Source organism: Aethalodelphis obliquidens, unplaced genomic scaffold (genome assembly GCF_003676395.1).
Source record: "Aethalodelphis obliquidens isolate GAN/ISIS:26980383/991018 unplaced genomic scaffold, ASM367639v1 scaffold2, whole genome shotgun sequence".
Classification (NCBI taxonomy): domain Eukaryota; kingdom Metazoa; phylum Chordata; class Mammalia; order Artiodactyla; family Delphinidae; genus Aethalodelphis; species Aethalodelphis obliquidens.
In genome coordinates, this window is record NW_020837946.1 from 24,025,388 (window position 1) to 24,038,910 (window position 13,523).

Here is a 13,523-nt window from a genome sequence, read left to right on the forward strand (position 1 = left end):
AGGGGGGCGGGTGGAGCCTGGAAGAATTTTTTTTTTTTGTAGTTCTCTGTATTGCAAGTCTTGCTGAATAAGGGACAGATTAGGACTCTTGTTACTCTTTTGGAAGATTTCTAGACTGAAGGGAGCAAACATTAAATTGAGTTGGTGAACCGATATCTTGAAAATAAACAAGTATGCCTGTCTCCTTCCTATGGAACAAGTACGCCTGTCTCCTTCCTATGTCTCATTCCAAATTCAGCCCCGTTTTTGTGTATTAAATCTTTCAAGTATTCGTTTCATTATTTTTTTGGGTTTATTTTTCATGGTCCTTTTTACTTCCTGGTTTCAGCAGAATACACTCAACTTGTTATCTTGATATTTCTGGCCCATCCCAAAGCAGGAAGTATTCAACATGTACAAGAAATCTGTTTGGACATGATTTCTTTATCCATTTGTAGTTTCTAAACTTAAATTTAGCCTTTTGATTTTTTTTCATCAGTTAGAGTGACATGCTCCCTCATTTAGGTTTTTATAGTAATATATACCTTGGTTAGACATTTACTCATAATATACATTTTACTTGCTGGCTTCACCCTAGGTATTGAAATCTACTCGTGGGAAGCAACTGTGTCTTCTGCATCTTTGCATCCTTACCTCCTAGCAAACTGCCTGACAGGTATGAATACTCAATAAATATTTGTTGAAAGAATTAATAGATTTTTTTTTTTAGATTTGCAAAAGCTCAAGGCATACATCTGTGGTTTTTTTCTTGACACCCTCTACCAGGTGCAAGTGGCTAGAGGCCAGCATTTTCACTGTTGTTGTTTAATCCGTCTTTTGCCATTTGGTGCCCTGCCTTGCTTCCCAGTTTCCCTGTTGCCTTGGTCCATACACAAACAGAAGAAGATCTGAAAAGATACAGAAAAGATATGAGAAAACCCCTAGAAGGTACTTCAGCTTTCAACTAAAGGAACTCTTACACCAGGTTTGTACTTGTTTCTAATAAATACTCTGATTGCATAATGCATATGATAACTTGCTCATCTCTAGGATTGTATGAGTGGTATGCCAAACAGGGGACTCTCTGCTCTTCTCTCCAGTAACAGGGTCTGTTCCGGCCTCTGGGCTGCTGCCTTCTCCACTGACCTCTAGTGTCTGGGCTGCCCCTGACTCCAAGCACCTTATCTGATATGAATTCAGGGCCCTTTTTTGACCTCTGGCTTCACGGTGTACCCTTAGTTTACCTAGAGTTTTTACTTGCACCTACTTCTGGCCTGAAGTTCAGAATATACTTCCTGTTGAGGTCAGAAACTTGCTTTCCAGAGCATGGCTTGGTCAGAGTCCACATGCCTGCTGTGAGCAGTCTGACCCACGTGGAAGATCATGACAGTCTGTGCATAATCTCTTAATTTGACACCTTTCAACACAGCCCAAGTTGGATTTACTGATTCATCTACTGGTTTTTGTTTTTTGTTTTTTGTTTTCGGTATGCTGGCCTCTCACTGCTGTGGCCTCTCCTGCTGCGGAGCACAGGCTCCGGACGCGCAGGCCCTGCGGCCACGGCCCACGGGCCCAGCCGCTCCGCGGCATGCGGGATCCTCCCGGACCGGGGCACGAACCCGCGTTCCCTGCATCGGCAGGCGGACTCTCAACCACTGCACCACCAGGGAAGCCCATGTTTTTTTTTTTTTTAATTAAAATAATTTTTTTATCTCCTCAGCTTAGAATTCAGTTTGGAATATTATAGAACATAATCTTTTCCAAAATATTTTAAAGCAGATTTTGAAGGTATGGCCTTACTTATTTGCCAGAAATACATATTTTTCTGTATTGTTTACGAAGACAATTGTAGTGGCCTTTCTGTTTCCCCAAATTCACATTTTTCCCCTTTGAATGAAATCTTGAATGTTAAAGTTCAGTGATTTTTGTACCCAAAGGAAATGTCCTGTACGTAAAAATGTTTCTATTGTGTCTTTGAGAGATTGCCAGCACAACATTTCACAACTCATTTTGTACTAAATGTGTATAATTTGAAAATTTATTTTAAGTGCAGAAATATAAAGAGTGCTTCTTAGGATGTATATGTATTTACACACAGAATATATATATATATATATATATATATATTAGGGTATATATATATGTACATATACACTCACGGATATGTAAAACTGGTATGTAGACTTATAAAGGACACATTTGGGGTAATCGCAGTGTTAACTGTAAATACTTTGGGGAGTAAATATTGATTGTTTTGCCTACTCAAAAGAATTTCTGCTCAACTCTGATGATGTGGTTCTGATGGTGGCTGCCGATCGGACTCACCTCTTCCCCTGGTCACAGGGAGAGCTGTGATTTTGGCTGTTCTAAGCAGAGTATACTATGGCAATTGGTCTAGGCATGAGTATGTGACCCATGCTGAGTTGCCCAGGTTCCTTTCCTGACTTTGTCTAACCAGAGTTAGTGGTGCAGCCTTCTTATCGTCTCTGGTTACAAGCTCTTGAGCTGGGAACTCTGAGCTGCCCACGGATGTGTCCCGTTCAGAGCCAGGCTGAGGGACTAAAGCTGACCCAGAGCAAGGCAGGCACGTGGGAGAGAGAGAGAATCCAGAAGGCACTCTGTTGTCCCCAAGTTTTCTCCCCAGTTATGTCTGTGGTTTTGTAACATAAGCCTATGGATTCACTTTTCTCTTTCAGCCTTTTAAAAAAAAAATTTGTTTTCTTCTTTTTTCTTTTTTGCATTTCCTAAAGGTTCTACCCTTGGCAATGTCTTGATTAGAATAATGAAGAAAAGGCTATTGAACTTGTATTTTCCTAAGCAAAACTCTTGCCCAAGAAAGGAACACATGTTTATTGAAATCAAAATTTAGAAATAAAAATAATATATTTCATTCTTAACCTATACCAAATGATAAGCTCTGTCTTTAAAGAATTGTTTGGGTTTTGTTTTAAAATCAGTTCCTTTTATTAGACTGGGGTATAACTTTTAAAATACCAAGGCTTTTAAATACATATAAATGTTTATTTGTGTTAGATACTACTTCTGCTTTGAAGAATCCTGGTTCGTTAAACAAACAAAAGAAATTATCCTGTTGAGTCTCCTGAAACATTCTTTTGGATAACACCCACTTTATATATGTCTTACACATAGAAGCCGTTCCTCTACAAGGGTAATTTCCAGAATGTCATCTCAGACCTTGTAGGTGTTAGAACCACTCATCTTTATGGATGCTGATGAAATCTCTTTAGCACACATGTAACTAGAGTGTAATCTTTGGGTCAGATGAATTTTGCCAAACTTTTTATGGCATTTCAGGTTCAAGCTCCCCTTAGACAATACACTCCCTGGACAACTTCTCAGGATGACTCAGTTTTTATAGGCAGCAACTGGTATTCAGCAATCCGCTGAGTCCAGATTCCTAGATGATGCGTCTTTGGTGTTTTGAGACTGGTTTGTCCACCTTTGCTAACAGACCAGCTTAACTGTTCCTGACTCATTACTCAGCTAAGCAAGTGCAGAGGCTGAATGGCTCTGACATTGTCCATTAGTCAGCCGTGTCCCTCTCTTATAGAACTCTCAGTGTATGCCTATGGGATTCTGAGTGTTTCACAACTGTCAGCGCAGATGTCTTTCGTATTGTACATGGACTCATTTCAAAATATGATGCAATGAAAACTGCAGTCTGGTGGGGAACATTCTACTTTCTCTTACTGAAGGATAGCTGTGTGATAACCAGGACACCAAGCAGGATTCCTGGGTAAGTTTTTGTGAGCAAGCAGACGTGTTGGTTTGAGATGGATTCTGACTGGCCTCCACCTCTGCTTATTCCTCCAGATTTTTAAAAAATGCCTACATTAAGTTGCATATGTAGTACCATTCTTAGTAAAGATGGATAAAAATGACAAACGTAAAATGTATATTAAAAATTCTGACTTTAAAGTGACTTCCAATATTATCTACTATATATAAAGCTCCTACTTTCTAGTTTGAATCATAAGGTTAAAAATAGAATTTTCCAGGGTAAATGCTTAGTAAATTGGTTACTTATGTCCTCCTACTTTCCAAAAATATTTTAGGAACGATGTGAAAAGCTACAAGAACAATTTAGCTAATAGAATAAGGGTAAAAACTTATATTAGAACCCCAGAGCTATGGCACTTAAGAATTCTCTAGAAGACATATAAAAAGAGAAATCCAGTAGATTCCCATTGTTTTCAGAATCTGTACAGGAGAAATTAACATTTTGTCAAGAGGCAATGGGAGAGTAGAATGGACAGTGAGGGTAGACAGAGGTCAGTTCTGATCTCTGTCCTGCCTTTCACTCATCATTTACTTTGGACAAATTGTAACATACTTGAGCTCTGCTCTGTTTATCTGTAAAATGGATACTTCCCTCCTCATGAACATCTGGTGAAGAATACAATGAAACCAAAAAAGATACAATGCATGGATGTTTTCAGTAAAATCATTTACCTCCTACCATGTTTCTAAACTCTAAGGTGAATTTATTGCAAAGTTTTTATATAAAAGTTAGTGATCAACATTTTAGTAGGCATGTTGTCATCGACATCAACACTTGATTAAGAAAAAACGAGGGCTTCCCTGGTGGCGCAGTGGTTGAGAGTCCGCCTGCCAATGCAGGGGACACGGGTTCGTGCTCCGGTCTGGGAGGATCCCACATGCCGCAGAGCAGCTGGGCCCGTGAGCCATGGCCAATGAGCCTGCACGTCCAGAGCCTGTGCTTCGCAACGGGAGAGGCCACAACAGTGAGAGGCCCGCGTACCGCAAAAAAAAAAAAAAAGAAAAGAAAAAACGAGGGTACAAAATTAAAGTAGCTCTCTGTGAAGTCATTTCTGTGGGGGAGTTAGAGTGAGTTACTTCAAGATGGCACCCTCTGGTTATCTCAAGGGCAAAACTTTGAGACAATATGTTGATAGGTGTTTAGCATGCACCGTAGACTGTTCCTCACCATTATTTTCTATTTTTTTATTTTTTTTTTGTGGTACGCGGGCCTCTCACTGTTGTGGCCTCTCCCGTTGCGGAGCACAGGCTCCGGACGCACAGGCTCAGCGGCCATGGCTCACGGGCCCAGCTGCTCCGCAGCATGTGGGATCTTCCCGGACCGGGGCACGAACCCGTGTCCCCTGCATGGGCAGGCGGACTCTCAACCACTGCGCCACCAGGGAAGCCCCTCGCCATGATTAATTGCTTCAGACCAACTTTTGACAAAAGCTAAAAGGTTGAGACTGCTGAGGTAGAAAAACTTTTCCTTCAAACGAGATGAGTTTTACAGAGAGTACTTACCAGCTTTATTTTCATTCCCTAATTCTCATAATTGATGAAAATATGAAAGTGAACCATTAACATTCCCACATTCTGTGAGTAGCTTGCTGTTTCTGTCACCAGCTTGTTGTTCCCATCCATCAGAGGACGTCAGCCTTGAGTCTCCACTATGTCCAAGAACAAGTCTGTTCACATAGTTTGGTGGCCACGTTAGTGCCATCACCAACAAAGTCACGTACAAATATTTGGTGTCCACCACTGCCATTCAAGGAGCATGCCAGCCTAATGTCTTCCTGTGCCTCTAAAGATGAACATCCTTGGGGATCCTAAGAACTTGCTTTATTCTTTGCAGGTCTTAACTGCTTCAGTGTCATAGTGTGGTCTGAAGAGAAATGGGAAGAATGCTGTCTCTCTCAGCGGGGCTGAGACATACTATTTTGTCTAATTCTACTATTGCTTTTCTTCCTAAGTACCCTGGCCCATAACCCCATAGTTCATTGGATCATTCAGCCTTACATCCAGCCAAGGAACACGGCTATATTTTTACTAAACTGAGAGATTTTTACCATCTAGCAGTCTAGCATTTCCCCATCTTGGGACCTCCTAGCTTCACTCCCACCCCAGAAAATGAGCTCATGCAAAAAGGCCAACACATAAACACTGCAATGTGTTGCCTTTAAGCAAGTCACTTTCCAGAATAACTTGAAAAATAGGCATATTAGAGACTGGGTGTTACTAGAAACCATGTAACTTCTCTGGAAAGCCATAAGGTACTTCTCATACTCTTAAGAACTTATTTCACTTGACAATATGAAGTGTACAATGTCTGCTTCTGATAAAACTTAGAAATAATGTAAGATCTGGGTATTAGAATTTGGGGTATCTTCCTCCTCCGTACTTTTTAACTTGTGAAGTAGATTTTAAACTATGTTCTTCAGACTCCCTTTAATAGCAGGGGATGGGAGGGGGAAGTTTGTGGTTGTGCTTCCTCAGGCTTTAACATGAATGGTTCTTATCTGTTCTGCATCTTGGGCTTTCAGATAAACCCTTGTTGAAAACAGGATTGCTCTACTAAAAGCAAGCCAAAAAAACAAAGAAACAGAAAATGCTTAAAAACCGTTAGACTGAATGGTCTTCAAAAATTGTTCTATGGGCGCCTCCTATGACTGTGAATCAGCTTGAATTTGGCCAACCTACCAATGCAGATGTTTCCACATCAGTAAAATCCAACAAACACTTGAATGCTTATGCTTTTTCAAGCACTGGGGTTGACACAGAAGGGATGACTTTCTGTGTCAGAAAGCCTCCCTGGGGGACAAATGGTAGATAGAAGCGATGTAAAAACCCAACAGAATGCACCTTATGTGAGGTGTGCAGAAGGGGCTTTGGGGCTCGTCGTTATATGGCACGCTCAACCTAAAGGCTTACCTGGCATATCCCTCAGCAATAACAAAACCCCAAACATTTAAAGACAAAGGGTACAAAAGGAAATGACATTTTATAAGCTCTGAGGGTGAGAGAGATTGTTCAAATACTTTGGTCATGAAGGAGTAAGGTTTTGACAGGTGCAGTGAGGAGAAGGGTATTCCAGGCAGGGAATGCAAGAGCGGAGGTGGGGACATTTGGAAGCGAATGAGTATTCTAGAGGGTTGAGTGGTCAGAGACAAGAAATGGTAATGGGATGGCCAGGCAGGTTGGGATAGGTTTGTAGTAAAATGTTATGTTGATGAGTTGGATTTTATCCTCTAGCATGAATAGGGAGGAAAAGAAATTTAATTAGATTTTTTTTTTTTTTTTTTTTTAGGAAGGTAGGTATCCTGACACTGTGAGGACTGGATTAAGTTGGGAGAGATTAGAGGAAGAGAGACCAATTAAGAGATTATTTAAATTGTCTAAACCAGAGAGAATGGAGCCTGGAACTAGGGAATGGTAATGTGCCTTTTGATTGGAGAAGTTAGGTTTTGATGAGAGAGGCCAGGATTATATTTCATCATTAATAAATTGCTATCAAAATTTTTAAAAAGCCTTTGTTTCCATTATGAGATTGAGTTGAATAAACAATTCAAAAATTGGTGGGAAATCGTCACACAGTTGCTTTCTGTGCTTTAAATGTATCTGGGCAATAGGTAGATGCTTCCAGCAAAGTACTGTCTTGGTATAAGGGCACCATTTATATGTATGTATGTTCATAAATGATTCTTCTTCTATCCACAACCCAGGGTGACCTAGAACTAGCACCTGAAACTGCTTTATAGACATATCTGAGAGTGAGTCCTCAATTCTATTAGCTGGTGAGATAAAAATGAACATTTAAATACGAAAGAGTTTGACTTTTTAAATTTGCTACATCTACAGCTGGACCTTTTTTTCCTTACAACTGGCTTTTCCAACTAGATGCATATTTAATGTGTGTCCAAAAGAGACCGAGGATGTCAGTTCCCTTCAAGTGGCAAGGACTTGGGTCTTTCACATGGGTTTAATCTCATTTTAACACTGACTTGGTAAATTTTATTGAAAGCATTTTGGGCACGAATGGTGGTTGTGTTGGTAATGCTAGTGGTGGTTGTTTTCGGGGAACATTTAATCTAATTGTTTTAAGCTTTAAAGAGTCAAAATTATAATTTGGAACAGATTGTGAAATAACTGTGATGGAGTCCTGTAAAGACCTCCGCACTATTTACAGTGGCTGTATAACTAAAAGGAGAGTAACTGGTGTTTGAAATGTCAAAAATGACAAAGCAAGAAAGAAATCAGAGGAAGAGCAATCCTTCTTTCAGATTTTCTATTGTATTCTTCCCACTGTGTTCAGGAAAGGAGCTCTGTAAAGTATATGTGATGTGTTTATTAGCAAAGCACTTTTTGTGTCTCCTTTAAAAATGTGTTATTATATCTGAATTTTTGTTCCTGATATTGTAGGGAATATGAGACTACCCCCTTTATAAGAGCAAATTTCTAGCTAGCTTAGCTCTTGACATTCCCCTTGAACAGTTTTTCCCAGTTGCCATGTTTCACCTTGTTTGTTTTTCTTTCTGGAAAAACTTAACAAAAAATGTCCGATTCTGTATCTACTAACTTCTCCCTCCCCCACTAATTCCAGCTGCATATATGAACAAAAACTGATTGGCTGATAAAATGCCTTGATGCCTTATAAAAAGTGATTTTTTCTGATTTTCTGAGAAGTTCTTCTGGGATGTATTAACTCTTCTATATCTCTGTGCTTCTGGTTGGTTTCTAGACAGTTCAATTAAAAGTCAGGTTTATCATCTACAGCTAAGCATCTTCAAATGATTTTATACTTCTTCTCTAGGAACAGCACCCCATTCTTAGTTTCCCTCAACCACATTCATGATAATTCCTCTCTACTTCATTCTGTATCCTTTCTTATATGCGACTTCCCAGAAGCAATCCTTTTATTTTGTTTCTCATTGCAGCAATTGCCTGATATTTTGTTATGCATCACTGTCAGCTCAGTTTTCCCAAGGTATTCAGTGTATGGGAGACAGAAGACGAAACATTCTGGAGACAGCACTTATTGAAGTAGGCACAAGCTTTAGTGATGACTTTGGTTTAAGAATCTCTTCCAGGACTTCTCTGGTGGCACAGTGGTTAAGAATCCGCCTGCTTGGGCTTCCCTGGTGGCGCAGTGGTTGGGAGTCCGCCTGCCGATGCCGGGGATGCGGGTTCATGCCTCGGTCCGGGAAGATCCCACATGCCGCGGAGCGGCTGGGCCCGTGAGCCATGGCCGCTGAGCCTGCGCGTCCGGGGCCTGTGCTCCGCGACGGGAGAGGCCACAGCAGTGGGAGGCTCGTGTACTGCAAAAAAGAAAAAATAGAATCCACCTGCCAATGCAGGGGACATGGGTTTGAGCCCTGGTCCGGGAAGATCCCACATGCCCCAGAGTAACTAAGCCCGTGTGCCACAGCTACTGAGCCTGTGCTCTAGAGCCTGTGAGCCACAACTACTGAGCCTGCGAGCCACAACTACTGAGTCCACGTGCCACAATTACTGAAGCCCACGCACCTAGAGCCCATGCTCCGCAATAAGAGAAGCCACCACAATGAGAAGCCTGTGCACTGCAACAAAGAGTAGCCCCAGCTCGCTGCAATTAGAGAAAGTCCACGCATGGCAACAAAGACCCAATGCAGACAAAATATATATATATTAAAAAAAAAAACTCTTCCAAACAAAGCTGCCTCCTGATACAGTTTTCGGAGAAGAGAAGTGAGCTCACATTCAAGTACACTGTCCACGCACACTGTCATCAGTATGCCATCTGTACACATCAATGCCCATCCCCACGCCCACACCAGGGTCCTGTCACTGCTCCCCTCTGGTGTCTGTCTGTCTCTCCTCCTCTCCTCCCTCCATTATTGACCCTTGGCTTTTATGCCATCTTGATGCCAGAGTCCCTTTCTGATGCCTTGTCCAGGAAGCCGGAGTCCACATTATCCTTACGGGTTAACAGTATATTTGTGTAAAGGAGATAAGGTCATAACTTAAATGGGAATCTTCCCCCAGATCCTTGATGTCTCTGGGTAATTGTGAAACTTAATCAGTATAATAAAATTCAATTCTGAGAATTCCTATATACAACATCACAGAGATTGATGGATACTCAATAAATATGTGCTGATTGAATGAACGAATGGATGGATGAATGAGTTTGCTGGAAATAATCCCCACCATTCTTCCTCCCACATTCCATTTTTTAAATTCCACTGGAGGGAGTTCCCTGGCGGTCCAGTGTTTAGCACTCCACACTTTCACTGCCTTGGGCCTGGGTTCAATCCCTGTGGTCAGGGACCTAACATCCTGCAAGCCTCGAGGCACAGCCAATAAATAAATAAGTAAGTAAGTAAATAAATAAATAAATTCCACTGGAAAATGAGTGGCAGAGATGGAGACACGGGTTAGAGGAAGTGTCCTGTTCTTCTCCATTGGTTTGTTTTGTTTCCTGTATGTCACCATGTGGCACAAATGGAAATATAAAGGAATCCTGGATTTTTAAGGTTCTCTCTCTGCTTTCTGTTGCCCAGATATAAAAAACCTTCAGTAATTTTGTCTTCCGGCTTTAAAGAAGCCCAGTTGGGTACATGAAGGAGAGAAATTTAGGTCTTGTTTTAAGACTTCTGATAATGCAAATCGAAAATCTACTTAACACTTCGGTTGATGGCAAAGATGAAATAGTCAATTTAGGAAGGATGGAAGAAGAGGTAAAACTTATGTTCAGGTGTTTCCTTCTTTTTGACCTGCTGCTTCTGCTGCTGAGAACAGGACTTCTGGAACACTGATGACTGTGTTCATTCTCACAGTGGTACTGGGCTGGGCTTTGCACTCTGCAAAGCATGTTCACACACATTTCTCTTTGGTTCTTATAACAACACAAAGAGCCTTATCTCCTGCCACTCTCCCCTTCAGTGTAGCCACAGGAGTCTTCTTGCTGTTCTTGGACCACTTCAAACTCCTCCTTGCCTGGGGCCTTGGCGTATGTTATTCCCTTGTCTTGGGATGTTCTCTCCACCCCCCTACCTTCCCACCGTCTTAGCATAAATATCATTCCCTAAGGAGATATTCTCTGACCTCCCAGATTAAGCTACATTTCTGTGTTATTTATTTATTTTTAATTTGTACTCCTTGCTTTTTCTTCATGGTAATTTTTAGAAATGTAGTGTATCGTGTAGTAGTGTGCATATTATGTGTATGTTTAGACGTTTGTCTTCCTTTCTAAATAGATGGTAAGCTGCCTGAAAATAGTGGCTGTACCTAGCACACCACCTACTACTGTCTGTGGCGCATAGTAAATGCTCAGCAGATGTTGACTAAAGCAACATTTGAGTCCCTGCTTCAGCAGTCGGGAAAGTGAGACTCAGGTTACCTGATTTACCCACCCCCTGTCACAGGCATTTTAAGAGGTGGAAATGGAAGTGGATACCACGACTTCTGCTTATAATTTAACGGCAGGGCACTTTCTCTCATTTTTTCTTTAACAGCAGTCCCTGGTATCTCCATGAAATAGTTATTTGGGCCAATATCTAGGGTGGGTGAGCAGGTGGAAGTGGTCAGAAATACTGGGACAGACACCAAACTGGTGTCTCATTTTCCTATATGTGTTTCTCGGAGGTGTGTATCTTCTTTGCACAGACAGATATCAGTTGGCACGACAAAGGGCTCTCAATACGCCAACCCAAAGACATTCCCACTGTTAAATGCTGTTCACATGGTTTGAGGAAGACACTCCAGGGATTTTGAAAAAATAAGATTTTAATTTCCAGAGTTTATTTGGGAAAAAATTTCCGAGGATCACGAAGGGTAGCTTGAGTAACACCTGTAGAACCCAACCTATATTGCCAGATCTATTTTTGTTTATATACCCGAATTATTACTTCAGAATACCTAATCATATTGTATTTTGCAACTTCCAAATTCTGATCAGTAGGTTTGTATTTTATTCATTAGTGGTTGCTAAGGGTGTGCATTTTTTTCTAAGTGTGGCCATTCTCCACGGCAGCTCTCAACAAATACCCTCCAGCTGAAAGTGGATGTGTCTGGCATTAAAATCACTAGCATTCAGGCTGAATCAGAGCCCTGTGTTTATGGGTAGATCACCTCATCTCTCATGCTGCCATTAACAACTTACATTCCTGAGAGATGGAATAAGCCATCTGAGTCAACAGAGCCTCAGCTATTTCTAAACATCAGTGTGGCCTTTTTGATGAATTTTCTTAAGTACTTATTAAACCTAGTAACATAATTATAATGTTTCTTTAAGTTCTAGCCATAAGATCTAGACATATCCCCCTTTTTAACTTTAGGTGCTTTTGGTCTTCTGAATTCTATTTTTTTATTTTTAAATCTCGATCTGAGACTACTTACCCAGATATCTGCAGCCTTAAATTTTCAAGGGATTGTGTATTTTAATTGTTTATGTAGGTTTATTATTTTGTGAGGTTCCGGGGGCGTGGGTTATCTTTTAAGCTTGGGACCATCAATTCAAAATTTAATTATTAAAAGAGATGTTAAACAATTTTGGATATTCTACGATTATCAAATAATCCAGAACTGTTTGGAATCTCAAAAATGTAGCACTTGAGATCAAACTTAAGTAAAAGGAGGCTTTGCAAAGGAGAAGAGGAAGAGAGAATTCCCAGCTGGTGTCATATGGCCCTAGTCAGCCACAAGAATGGTTTGGCTTGTTCAAGAGTCTAGGAGGAGTTAACCTGAGCTGCAGCAAAGCTAAGATCCATTGAAAAGGTGAAGTGATGGCCAGATTATAGAAGGATTTGTGTCAGTGTTACCTATTTTAAAAAAATTATATTAAAGTGTAATATGCATAATTGTTTTACTTTTATGAATTGAATATTGCTATTGTAATTTAGTTTAGATATCTCTCTTAGAAAACTGTGAGGTCACCTAAGTTGTTCCTCTTCCTTGGATGGCATGAACCAAAAGGCCCCTGTGTCCCATGGAAATGGTGGGAGAGGTAGGTCTGTGAAGGAGGAATGGGGATATTTTGCAAAATCCTCAAAAATCACAAGCTCCAATATTGAAGGATTTGTAAATTCCATAGAGTAAGTTCCATACAATAAAGACTTTCATGAAATGCAAGAGCCCACCTTGAGCAAGGGCAGGTCAGTGACCAATGCCTCATTTCTGACCAGAGCCAAGGGGAACCAAGTGAGATGGCTGGCTGTTTGGACCTTTTGGAGGCTACACAATTAGCATCCTCTAATTCAAATCCAGAGAAATTTTCACAAGGTGGTGCCTATTTGTCTTTGCGATGCTAGAAACAAGTACAGTGCCCGGTACTGAATTGGAACCCGCTGTATATTTATTGAGTGGATAACTTAATGAAGACTTGGTGGCACTACAAATCCATTTGCAACGTCCCTGATCAGCTTTCTGTCCCATTTACTTCAGCAGCTATTTTTAGCCTTTTTCATCCTTCTGAAGCCCAGTGCTTTGCGATTTTGATGCTCACTCTTATTTCCTCCCTCACTGAAGATAGAAGTTGTCAGCTGGCAATCATCCATACTAATCATTTCTCTTTCCCCAGCACCCTCATTGAAAGGCATATTTACATCTAAAGCATTGTTTTTCTTTTTTCGTTTTCTTTACTCATGTTGAAGAACTCTTCTGGTGATCTCACCTATTTCTCAGAGACCTTCTTCCATCAGTCAGCAAATCCATCACCATTCTCTTTTTCCCATACTTTCAAATTTTCAAAAATCTTCAATTTCATTTATAATCTATTAGGGATGAGA